The sequence below is a fragment of the Magnolia sinica genome, chromosome 11, assembly GCF_029962835.1.
Source record: "Magnolia sinica isolate HGM2019 chromosome 11, MsV1, whole genome shotgun sequence".
Classification (NCBI taxonomy): Eukaryota; Viridiplantae; Streptophyta; class Magnoliopsida; order Magnoliales; family Magnoliaceae; genus Magnolia; species Magnolia sinica.
Window position 1 is genome coordinate 65,318,546 of NC_080583.1, and position 13,904 is coordinate 65,332,449.

Genomic DNA, 13,904 nt, shown 5'->3' on the forward strand with positions numbered 1-13,904 from the left:
TCTCGTGCACACCACGCAATCTGCAGGAGTCGTAGGGCACCTTATTACGTGTTACCAAATTACACATGTTACCCTTACCATAGGCTCACCTTGATGATATATTATATATCCACACTGTCCATCCTTTTTTTCAATCTATTTTAGAATGTTGTACCAAATTTAAATAGATCCAAATCTCAGGTAGACTACACCAAAGGGAATGTGTTGATTGAACCCCCACAATTAAAAGCTGACCAAGACCCACCAAAGCAGATCCCAAATGTTTATTTACCATCCACCTATTGATAAGGTCAACCAGACCTAGATGAAGGGAAAATTACAAATATCAGATTGATCCCATATTTTCGTGGCCTAAAAAAGTTTTTAGTGGTCATTCGCCACCTTTTCTTGTGGTGTGGTCCATAAGAGATTTGGATGTGCTTAAGTTTTGGTATAACTTTCTAAAGCGAGCTGGAAAAATGGATGATCATTATTGATATATAAATTTTTTTATCAAAGTGAGCCCCCACGTGAGAAGGTAACACCTACTAGGAGTGGAGTACTTAATTAACAAATTTCAATTGCTTATATATATATATATATATATATATATATATATATATATATATATATATATATATATTGTTGATTACATATATAAGTTAATTTATATATGCATCTTTCTTTCTTCTCTCATGTTTTTTCTCCAATGGATACAAATGCCTTGCTGTCTTCTTTTCTTTTCTTTCATGTGACTTCGATATAATTGCTTCATGTGAAGTTGTAGTAATCTAATACTACAAGAAAAAAAAAAGGGTTTAGCCTTAATTGCTTCACGTGAAGTTGGAGTAATCCATGACTACAAGAAAAAAAGGGCTTTAGCCTTAGTTCAAAACTGTGGCTAAAAAAAATAAGGCTAGAGCCTTTAGCCTCAGTTATCCAAATTGAGGTTGGAACCCCAGTAGCTAAAGGCTTTAATCTCGGTTTTGGCAACCGAGGCTAAAAAGACTTTTATAGCCTCGGTTATTCAAGTGAAGCTAAAAGAACCATTTTATCTTCAGTCACGTCAAAATGAGGCTAAATCAAAATTTTAGCTTTCGTTCTTTCCAATTGAGACTAAATCTAAATTTTAGGTCAGTTGCCTCCAACTGAAGCTAAATCTATTTTTAATCTCGGTTCTCAACAACTGGAGCTAAAGCCTTTAGCCATGGGAGTTGTAGTCTTAGTTTGGGTAACTGAGGCTAAAGATGGATTTAGCCTTTGTTGGCATCAACTGAAGCTAAATTCAATTTTTAACATCAGTTCTCAACAACTAAGGCTAAATTATTCATTTTAATCTATTCATAAACCTGTATATAATCATTCATTTTAATCCATTCATAAAAGCACAATACCAATAAAAAAGGTTATTTATCTAATTAGTTGCACGAAACTCCTTGAGGAACGTGTTCAGACGAGCTTTCAGATTAGGTGTTGTAAAATTTGAATGAAGGATGATTGCTGCATATACACAAAATTAAAGTTATTTGTCCCATTGGTTAAAATGATAAACATCATAAGCAGGAAGTTAAGTTTACTAAGAAGGCCAATGACAAATGCCCATAGGACAGTAAGAAGCCCAAGTGAGGTGAACCACAAGATACAGCTAGCTGTAGAAAGGGAAAAAATTAAAAAAAAAAAAATCATCAACAACCACTTAGGAAGGTTCCAATAGTGGGCATCACTGTCCCCATAGATTTCTTTCGTGTGGTCCACTTGAGATTTAGATCTGCCTCACTTTTGGGCTCATGCCCTAAAGTGATCTCTCAGAATGGATGAATAGTATGGATATAATACATACATCATGGTGGAGCCCACAAAACTTTGTCACGTCAACACCCCACCAAGGTTGGTGATATGCGGCCCACCATGCAATCTGCTTCCTTCAAACAGATGGCTAAAAACAAAAATGGCCAACATGGGAAAATTCCATGAATCATTGTGAATTATACTATGGTTCACCAAAGAAGGGTCAAGCATCAAAATGCAAGACCTCTAGCATGATTAAAACAAAAAGATTCTTGGTTGAGGCATTTCTTAGAACAATTAGCATGTAGATTTCAATATTAAAAAATAATGAAACACGTCAGTAAAATAATAATAGAAATTCATATGACTATATTAACTTCACGCAACTATTAACATTGAAATGAAAACGATTTAAGGGAAAAGAAGTCTCACCAATTTACCTCACAAGTAGAGGAAATGCAAGTGATGAATTTAATGGCATCACATCTTAATAATCGCCTAGTCGCTGACGAATATATGTTGAATCTTATGCCAATCTTTCCTTCATCTTCTCGAAACATGGCTTTGAATTATGAATGCATGATCCACAACTCCAACTTCTTATTGTCCTTTTGGAAGCATCTTCAAATCAGAGCATCCATCAATCCACAAATGTAAAGGGCTTGGCATCGATACTTCATCAACTCTCCAATCCTTTAGAATGCAAGTATTCTAGAAGAGGGTGTAGAGCAAGTCATTTCCTTTTTCTTGTGCGCTTTTAAATGCATAGCTAGTTTCTCCGACAATCTATTGGTAGATATTTCAATAAGAAGATTTTAAATATTGTAAAACAGAGCAAATTCATATATCTATAATTCAAAACTCATGTGATTATATTAACTTCAAGTATTGATTAACAGGGAATTGAAAATGACTCTGGAAAAAAAGTCTCACCAATTTAGGCCACCAAAGAATGGAGATTCGAGTACTGAATTCGATGCAGATTAATAATTATGTATGTCAATGGAGTGTAACTCTGCATTTATAATAAAAACACAGAGAAGGAACCACATGCTTCAAATTGGTGGGAAGATTATAGTAGGCAGCACAATGCTAGCCCAAGACAAAATGGCTCGAAAAGCTTTGATCTCAGTGTTAAAGATGATGTAAAGAACATGCCCATATTCTAATAAATTTTTTATCAATGATGTCAGATGAGTGGCCTTAAACCATAATTACAAGAGTACAGGAAATTATTTTTTCACGGGAGAACTTTACAGAAGTGAAACAACTATTTCCCAAAAATGTGTCTACTGATGACACCATTTTGTAAATTTGATGCATTCGCAGACATTTCAAAGGTTGTCTCATATGCATTTATGAGATTACCTTACCCAAGGTAATGAATGTTGGTCTACTTCTCAAAAAAGGTTGGTTTACTCAAAAAAGGAAAGGTTAAAAAAAAAAAAAAAAAAGAGGAAAAGAAAAGAAAGGGTTTGAACACGTAAAAATTGTTGATTAATCTCCCTCTTTTATTTAGCCACATGCATGTATTTCACCAAATCAATTACCTTTATTACATTTACTCTCTCAGCCAACAAATAATGTCTTAATTTAGTGGCTGCAAAACACAATGATAAGCACAACTTTTCTATAGCAGAGTACCATCTCTCCCGGCATTAGTAATGTCCGGCTCAAATAATAGATTGTGCGTTCCTTCCACATGTTGTCATCCTGGGCTAGGAGAGTTCCAACTGAGTCTGTAGAGGCCACGACATGTAACTTGAGCGGTCAACCTTCGATTGGTGGCATCAGAACTGGTGCCCTGATTACATACTTCTTGATTCTACAAAAGCCAACTGGTGTTCTGCCTCCTAAACGAACTCAGACCCCTGCTTCAACTTTATTAATGGAGAGAAAATGTCCGTATTTCCCGTGCAATTAGATATAAATCTTCGCATAAAATTGACTTGCCCTAGGAACTTTTATAGCTTTGATTTATTCCTCAGTGGATGAGCGTTAATGATTGCTTGAGCCTTATTTTGATCGATCTTAATCCCTCTTTGATGCATTAGGAATTTCAGGAAATTACGGGCCGAAATCCCAAAGCACGCTTCAAGAGGTTCATTTTCAGTTTATGGAGCCTCATCCACTCAATTGATTTGCACAGTTGGGCCATATGATCTTCCATGTCAGCCGATTTGATGACTACTTCATCCACATAAAGTTCCATGAATCGGCCGATCATATCATGGAAGATGGCATTCATTGTCCTTTGATATATAGCTCATGCATTTTTAAGTCTAAAAGGCATTACTACCCAACAATAGGTTCCTAATGGACCCTAAATTTTGAATGCCATTTTCGGCACATTGTCTATTGTAATGTAAATTTGATTATATCTAGAATGTCCATCCATGAAAGACATTATGACATGCCCAATAGCCTAATCCATTAACTGATCAGCCATTGGCATTGAGTATTCATTTTTCGATGTTGCTAAATTTAAGTTTCTGAAATCAATACAAATCCTCAACTTACCATTCTTTTTTATTATCAGAACAACATTTGATATCTATTTAGCGTATTTGATAGCCCAAATAAAACTAGCATTTAAAAGTCGTTTAATTTCTTCCTTTATCATATGGGTGACTTCAGCTGTCATTCGCTTGGGTGACTGCTTGTGCAGCCTATATCCTTCTTTTATCGACAACCTGTGCTCGACTAATCCCTAATTGAGCCCTGACATATTGTGATAATCCCATGCAAAATAATCAGCAAATTCTTTTAGTAGATTCATAAATTATTCTTTCTCATGAGGCTTCAACAAGTCGCTGATGAATGTAGGCTTTTAATCTTGCTCAGTCCCTAAGTTGACTTCGACCAACGGGTCTTGGACTTGGGGCTGAGAATCTTCCATCTTATCGAGAGCCTCTTCAGGTTCAATACCATCTTCTTTGACTGAGTTATCCATATCGGCCAGATTTACAAGGCATCCAACATCCATCTCTTTTAGACTTTCTTCGAACCTTCTTATTCTGGTCGTGAAATCGGCTTGGTGGTGCCTATTTCTTAGTGTGGTGATCAAGGAATTTCTTCGATAGTGCAACACGGTATCAGCCGATAAGGAACGGTATCCTTCGGTAGGGTGTCATTTGATCACATTACTTCGGTGATGGCTTGCACAACACTTTTCGAATACTTCTTTACTGATATTTTAGTTGGTTAGCTAAATTTGTTTCTCCAAGTGAACCAAATCAGTCCTACCTCCTCCCTATAATAATAAGCTTCATTAGCTTTCGAGGTGGACAAGAAAGGTTTATTATCGGCCAACACTAGTTCGACCTTATCTTAGTTTAAGAAAATCATGAATTGATGTAAGGAGGATGAAATACATGCAAATGAATGAATCTAGTCCCTACCCAATAAAGCATTATAGCTTGATGATGTATCGATAATGAAAAATGGCGCCAATATTGTCTTGGTTCCAATAGTCGAATCGACCGGCAAGACACCGTGAGTATTTGTGACATGACTAGTAAAATTACTGACGGTTACTTCTGATGGAATCAAGTCGGTTGCAGTTTTTCCCAATTTAGACATAATCGTTAACGGCAAAAGGTTAATGGAGGCCCCGTTGTCGACCAATATTCTGGTACCAAGGCATCCTTTGAAGTGAGTCAATATGTACAACGGCTTGAGATGTTGCATCATGTTGTGGGTAGGCCTCTCTATGACCACCTTTTTAGATGTAGCCCCTGCCTCCACTATGATGATGTTGACATGAGATGCTTTGCCCATCTTAGGTTCATTTTTGGCATCTTCTTCGAATGGGAAAGAAGAATGCTGTATTATTATTATTATTATTATTATTTTTTTTTTGGGGGGGGGGGGGGGTGTATATTCTTCTACATTATCTGTCATTTTGTTTGGCTGGGATGGTCTAGCATGGAAACTTGAAGGCAACATGAAAACCATGTTGCAATGGAACACAACTGGTGGCAATGTCCCAAACACAATTCCATCATTTAGACATTGGCCCCTTAGTATTTCAGCATCTACTTCCGTTCTACGATTTTCTATATGATTAACGCCTTCATCAGCCACAAGGTCGGCCAAGGGGTCTTCTGGTGAGACAAATTTCAACGCTTTAACAGTCGACATTAGTTCATTAGCCAACCATTCATCCGTCAGGAAGCACTCATCACTGAGGTAATTTGATAAGTTACCACAACTGTCTTCCTCCTTAGGACTTGCCGACTGAATATTAGGTCGGTCGAGAACATCAGAATCCTGGTTTTGTAACACAAGAGACAATACTGCCCCTACTATGTTTACAACCACTTGTCCTTCAGACGTAGGGATCCGCCAGAAAGGGTTAGGTGGAGCCATTTTTTACCTAGGTGGTCTTGCAGCTTCTTCTAATTTACTCCTTATCACAGCTTGATGGCACTTTTGAATCCAGGTTAACACCTCTGGTACCATTAGAAATTTTGTATATATAACCCACTTCCATATTCCTACTCGAGTTGCTGGGGGTTTGACCATCTTTTGGCTCGGTAGCTCAATTTGCTGGTAAAAATCAAGAGCCATCCGTTGTGGTCGATGCTAGTCGTTCCCTCTAACTATCTAAGGGGCCATGTAAAGACCTCTCCATCTCAATTCGAGAGGATCTCCTACCCAGGAACAGTTCTTCGAGCACATCGGTCACATAGTTGCGAGCCTTAACTAGCCCATTGAACGGTGTTTGACCGACTATTATTTGAATGAGAGGGCCAATGTCGACCCCGTACTAGTCGTCGTGATACCTCTCCTTACTAGGGCCAATATCGACCTTCAACAGCGACTGATTTCTCAGATTAGCTGTGACTAGAGCTGGGCAGAATCTGACCTAATCTGGTGGATCCGAACCGATCCGAACCGAACCGAAGAACTAGATCGGTGTGGTTCGAGTAGGACCACTCAGATCTGATTGTACATCGGATCGAGTTCGGATCGTGGTTAATCCGGACCGATCCGATCCGATCCAATTTGGTTGGGTACTATATAAGTAATACTTTTTATTTTTATTTTTTTACTACCCGCCTCACCCGAACGAAACCCTAATCCCTCCCTTCTCTTTCTCTACTCGAATGGCGTCGTACCCACCCATCTCTCCTCCTTTCTCTCCCTCTTTCTCCCCCTTCCTTCTCTCTCCTCCTCTCTCCTTCTTTCCCACCTCTCTCTCTCTCTCGATCTTGATTCAACCCGACTGGATAGACTTAACTCGATTCGACTGGTTCAGTTTCCCTAACTGAATCAGAATCGGTTCGGGTTAGGCTAGCAAGGATTCAGATCAGATTGAGTCAGACCTACTGGACTCGGTCCCCTATCGAATCGAGTCAGCCCTACTGGACTCGGTCCCCGATCGAATCGAGTTCGGGTCAGGTTCTTAGAAAAATCGGATCGAGTCGAGTTGGACCCAATCCGGTCTGACTCAACTTGATGTCCACATCTAACTGTGACTATGTTAACCTCAAGGTTGGATATGAATTGGTCTGTATCGATCAGTATGGCTTCCTCACCTTTTTCAAGGAACTTCAGCAATCCTCGGTTGATGTAATCCTGAATGACGTTCTTGAACACAATGCATTTGTTAGTTGAAAGAGACCGAGTTTCGTGCCATTTGCAATATTTGGTCTTTTGCAATTCGTTAACCGGTGGTATTTTATGATTTATAGGAATTTTGATAAATTTCCAAGCCAACAAAATGTCGAATATTTCCTCATCTCTTGTAATGTCAAAAGTGTAAATCTTTTGAGCTTTCTGTGTAGTCAGTGTGGTCGATTCCACTTTAACCAATGCAGAACATACCAGTGGCTTCTTAGCCACCACTTCGGTAATTGCGACATCATAATTTGGATTATTGCAATACGTCCCTAATGACGAGTTCTATTGCCTAGTTCCTTCTTCCAGGAATTCCTCATAGTGATAAACCTTCTTAGTTAGGTCATATAATTCTATGAAATCCGTGCCTATGAAATTCTTACATAATTTATACTCAAGCCCATCTTGCACAAGTTGCCCAAATTCGGCTTCAGTAATGACAACCTTACATTGGCTCTTCACCAGCTTAAACCCTGTGATATAACTCTCACACGTCTCTCTGTGCAATTGCCAAAAGTGGGCGAGATCATCCATAATTATTTCTCTGTTCTTAGAGAAGAACTGAGCGTGAAACTTCTCCTCCATCTCTTGCCAAGTGTGTACAAAATATGGCAATAGGTTTGAATATAATGTGAAGCCCACTGCCATTAGTGAATGATTGAATAATTACGATTTGTGAAAATCATTATTCGCCAATTCTCTGCGTTTCATTGTAAATTGGCCAACATGACTGTTCAGGCTCACCTGAGAATAAGAAAAAATCTGGTCAATAGTTCATTGGCAATGGATGTTGTCGATCTATTCATTTGTGGTATGGTTTATGATACATTGGGATAGTGTTGTGGTCGAGTACTTGACCATCAACTTCTTGGACAATTTGCACAATCTGGTTACGATACATTCGCTGAGGTTCTAAGACTAGCGGTGGGTTCAGGCCAAATATGGTTAAATTATCCTTGACCATCAACTACTTGAATTTCTCTTTTTCTCCCTTTGTCATCTGTCATGGAACTATTTCTTCATGATTGCTTCCTCATTGGCCGCTTAGACATTAATGTCGCACTGTTTGATTCATTTCAGCTATAGTGCTAAAAAATCTTTTCATATTTCCACATACACCACACAAATTTTGTATAAATCACACTTTCTCTACTTTGACTAGGTCTTAGGAGGAATGACGATAACGGGATGAACATGGATGTGCAAAAAAATGAGACAGAACGTCCACGGTTGAAGCAATGGTAGGGTTATATGTTCACAACCCCAAGTGTAGGATCATGATGTAGTAATAACTCGGTGAGACCGAGGTCGAATCCACAGGGATTAAACTTGTACGTATTCTGAAAATATATAGAAAAAGATCTAAATTGAAATATGAATAATTAAGAGTAATGGAGAATAATGTTAATTAAAACTTATGAATTTAAAAGTGGGAACTAGGGTGCCAAGGATCCACTTGAAGCTATCAAGAGGCTACCTTACTTGATTCAAGGAACACAATTGGAATTGGAGTCCTATCCTATCCAATTGGAAGATAAAGCAATTTAAATCAAATCTTAACTTTTTATTGACCTAATTCTCAATGGAGGAGAATTATGATTATTGGAAGAGATTCCATCACTCTACCATGCCCAGGAGACGATGGTGAACAACAGGATTTACCAATCTCATAATCTCAAAACAGGAAAAGAAGATATCTAAAGTTATCACAGCATCTATTGTAATTAGAGTCACAATAAATCATAGAAAACTAAAAATATTCCTTTAATATCAAACTAAAAATCAATAAGGTTCAATAAAAACAAGAACAAAGTAAGATAATCATCCAAACACGCTACAAACTTCACCTCTTAGCCGTAGCTAAGAGGTTTAGCCAACCATAGAAATGATTAAAACGAAATCTCTTAAACAAAGCATGAAAAATAAACTAGGGAAGAAGAAAAACTCTTTGACGGTTGCTCCACCCTTGTGCTATGCTCCTTAAGACCTTTCCAAACCCTAGAAAATGCTTTGGAGCATCCTAGGGAGTCCTATTTATAGTTATGGAACTCCAACTTTCGCAACGAGTTGGAAAAATCTAGAAACCACCTCAAATTTACGCACTTTGTGCAGTTTCCCAAAATAGACTTTTAGAACTTTTCTTTTTTAGATTCGGAGTTTCAGAATATGCTTTTCTCAAGGATATTTTCAGGAATATATTTTTTTAGGACAATTTTCAAGATTCATTTTCTTTTTCTTCACTTTAAATCTTCGATTCTCTTCATTCCTCACTTGGTTTCCTTAGATCTTTGGCATGTGAATTCTTCATTAATGACTTCCAAATCTCCAAATCTTTATTTAGAAATCTTTTAAGCATAAATCTTCATTTTGTCATCAATTTCACCTTAAGCTCTCGAAATCACCTTGCATATGAAAACTTGCATAATTAGATCGATTAAGCACTATCATGTTTATAAAACTAAGGTATAAATAGGTTGAAATATGCAATATTTCACACTCAACATTACAGATTTTGGATCAGGTTATTATTTTTATGTTTTCAGTTGATCCCAAGAGATACTTTATGAACAATGTAGATGGTGAAATTAGATCGCATACCACTATGCTCTTATCGATTGGACTCACCATGAATGTGTGTGGTTTATACATGCCATCCATCCTTTTTTTTCTAGCTCATTGTAGGGGTTGACTTTAAAACTTGAGCATATCCAAAGCTCAAGTGGGCCACACCATAGGTCACAACAAGAATAATGTTGAAACCTTCCTAAGGTTTGCAATGACATTTCTTTATCATTCTACCTGCTCATAATATCACACAAACATGGATGAAGGGAAAAGACATATATGCTTGATCCAAAACTTCAGTGGCTCTAAAGATTTTTTCAATAGTAGAAGTTCAATTCATACCATTTTCTATAGTGTGGTCCACTTTAGCTTTGGGTATATTTCATTTTTTAGTTCAACACCTAAAATTATTTGGTAAAATTGATGAATAGTGTGGAAAAAATACATAAATCACAGTGGGCCCTACTATTCACAACCCCAAGTGCAGGGTCGCCATGTAGTAATAAATCAGTGAGACCAAGGTCGAATCTACAAGGACTAAACTTGTACGTATTCTGAAAATAACTAGAATTAGAACTAGAAAAAGATCTAACTTGAAATCTGGATATAGTTGGGAGTAATTGTGAATAAAGTATCAATAATCAAAAGGGAATTAGAGCGTCAAGGATCCACTTGTAGCTATCAGTAGGGTTGAAAGTTAGGCGGGTTCAACCCGACCGACCCAACATTGGGTTGGGCTTGGGCAGAATATATCGGGTTTGCTCTTGGGCTTGGGCCATACAAACGCCAACCCGATAAAACTTGGGTTGGGCTCGAGTTGAGGTCTCGGGTTGCCCGACCCAATCCGAACCCGATCAATATATAAGTTCCTTATAAAATAATTATAATTGAGTATGGATCGTCTGTATTGAAGGCACATGAAATTCCAATGTCGTCGGGTTCCATTGGTTCACATCATTTCCAATGACTCAAGCTAACAAGATACACCGGATTTCTCTCTCTCAAGTAGATTGCTTGATACACAATACAACTTTTAAAGAAGTAGTTGTCCTATATTTTAGCTTATTTGTTTAGAAAAAAATATTCTTTACAATAAATAACTACATATATAATTAATAAGATTATAGGTATAAAAAATAAAACTTGTATTGAAAATATAATGGACTAATGTAATAATGAAAATATTAGCATATATCTACCTGACCAACCCGACCGAACCTGCTTGGGTTGGGCTTGGGTTGAGAATTCCCAACCCGAGGTTGGGTTGGGTTGAGTTAGGTGAAAAGGCCGAGCTCTAAGTCCTAGAAGGGGGGGTGAATAGGACTATGCCAAATTAAAAATAAATACGGAATAAAAGATAGATAGCACAATTAAATAGCAACCTCAAATGCACTAGTCTTGAGAGGTTGATACAAAGTGAGTTCTAAGGACAACCTAACACCAAAAACCAAAGGCTTATGGCAAGACAACCTTACTAGAATGTTTGTAAGTATTAAAAACTCAAACTAATAATGAGGTAAAGGAAATAAACTAAATTATTACAACATTCACCACAAGTGCATAAAGTAAATTACAACATTCAACACCATACATACATCATAATCATCATCCAAACTCTGAGAATTATAGTGGTTCGTGTGTGTACACCAACTATTCGCAAATAGCCACACAACTACTCCACTCCCAATATCCACACCCACGGGATATTGGCTTTTACTAAGAAATAAGGTTTCCAAGGTTCACCTTAAAACCTTCACAATTATTTTTCAAATGGGCTATCACAATTAAAAAACCCCAAGCACTGAGATTTTCTGGCTATCTAAGTCAAAACCAAAAATAGAGATTTTCTTGGTTGAATCTCACAAACCAAAATTAAAAAAAATGAAATATAATACTTATCTAAAGATTCTTCTTCCGATGTAGCCCGGTAGAACTAATTAGACGTAGATGTTCAATGTCCAATCTCACAAATGAAAGGGTTCTAAGTCTAAATGATTTTTAAATTAAATTAACCTGGGCTAGCTTGATTTGATTTTGATCTCAAAGAGGGTAAATCAAAATTCCCTTTTTAATAGAATAGAATTGAATAAAGAGATCTCAAAATCAAAAATAAAAAAACTATAAAAGAATCTAAAATAAATAAGTAATAGCTTCATAATTGCAGGGACTTATCTCTCAAAGTAACGGCTTGATTAGGCTTGGAATGAATGAAAAACTCTAAGATTTGTCCTCTATTTATAGGTAAAAATTATGCTCCCTCGACTGGTCTAAGGGTCGGTTCGACAGGTCGAAGCACCAACCAATTTTTAAAATTTCTGGCGCGATAAGATAAACCCGATACTCGACTGGTTAAGTGGCCTGCTCGACTGGTCGAGTGAGTAAAAATTAAGTCGCTGGAGTTCGATTCAAGCACTGTTCGACTGGTCGAGACTGTTCACTCGACTGGTTGAGCAGTGTTCACGATTGGTCGAGCCACAACCAAAAATTTACAAAATTTCTCAACAAATCTTAGACTGGTCGAGAAACTTCTTAAACTGGTCGAGCCAATGCCTGGACTAATCGAACAATGACTAGGACTGGTCGAAGAAAAACCTATAAACTTATATAATGACCCAAATTCAATATGAAATCAATATGACCTAACTTATGGTCAATCTAGGGTCATCCATACCTTGTGAGTTTGAAACATCGAAACATCAATGGCTTTGATAACTTGTTTAACTTGAAGAACATGAAGCTTGACCTTGTAGTCTTGAACTTGAGTATGAGTTAGAGCTTGTGTTCTTGAGACTTAAGATAGTGATAATGAATTTGAACTTGAGCCTTAAACTTGAGATAGAACTTATATTATTGTACTTGAGCTTGTGTTTGATCTTTGACAATGTTCTTTAACTTGAAGATGTAGAAGAGTTGATGATGACAAAGATGACTTGAAATGCATGAAGGTGAGTAATCCATCTTGTCAAAACAAGTTGCAGACTCCAAGTGGTTTGGCGCAACAAAATTTGACAATACTGGGTGCTAGATCTATAATATAGCACTTACATTAGGGTTGAGGTATAGGAACCATGGGTTGGGCTAGGGTTAAGCACCAACTGGACCCAACCTGCCCGACTTTTAGCCCTAGCAATCAGGATGCTACCGTACTTGATTAACGAAACACAACTAGAATCAAAGTCCCATCCTATCCAATTGAAAGATGAAGCAATTAAATCAAATTTTTGAACTTTTCATTGATCTAGTTCTCAATGGAGTATTGTGGTGATTAAAAGGGAATTCATGCATCCACCATGCCCAAGAGACGATGGTGAATCATGAGTTTTACCAATATCACAATCTCAAAACAGGGAAGAAGATATTTAAAGCTATCACAGCATCTATTATAATTTGAGTCACAATAAATCGTAGAAAACTGAAAATATTCATTTATTATCAAACTAGAAATCAATGAGCTTCAATGTAAATAAGAATCAAAGTAAGAAAAACATCCCAACACACTACAAGCTTCACCTCTTAGCCCTAGCTAAGAGGTTTAGTTAACCATAGACATAATTGAAACTAAAACCTTTAAAAAAATATTAAAATTAAATAAGGAAAGAAGGAAAACTCGTAGAAGGCTGCTCCACCCTTTGGCTCTACTTCTTAAAATCTTATTCATCCTTAGAACTCCTTAAAGAACCCATATTTATATCCTTTGTCCGACCGTCTTTGAAAACTGCCTCAAATTTACGCACTCTGCATAACGCCTTCGATGTCATCGAACATAAATTGAATCAGGAAGTTGTGCTTTTTCGCACTGCGTAACACCTTTCGCACTACGTAACTTTTCATGTCATTGAACATACCTTTGATATCATCGAACAGTCCTTCAATGTCATCAAAGGGTGTTCGATTAATCGAAAATGTATTCAGAGTGTTCCAATGAGTTGCTCTAAAAATCTCTATGT

General features: G+C 37.2%; 1 long non-coding RNA gene across 1 annotated transcript; it reads right to left on the minus strand.

Annotated features, from left to right (window-relative positions):
* Positions 1-1,356: 1,356 nt before the first annotated feature.
* LOC131218409 (uncharacterized) lies at positions 1,357-2,505 on the minus strand. Its single transcript, XR_009157715.1, has 3 exons — positions 2,200-2,505; positions 1,557-1,628; positions 1,357-1,479 (listed from the first exon to the last, which is right to left on the minus strand). It is a non-coding gene; the product is annotated as an uncharacterized LOC131218409 (long non-coding RNA).
* Between the last annotated feature and the right edge of the window lie 11,399 nt (positions 2,506-13,904).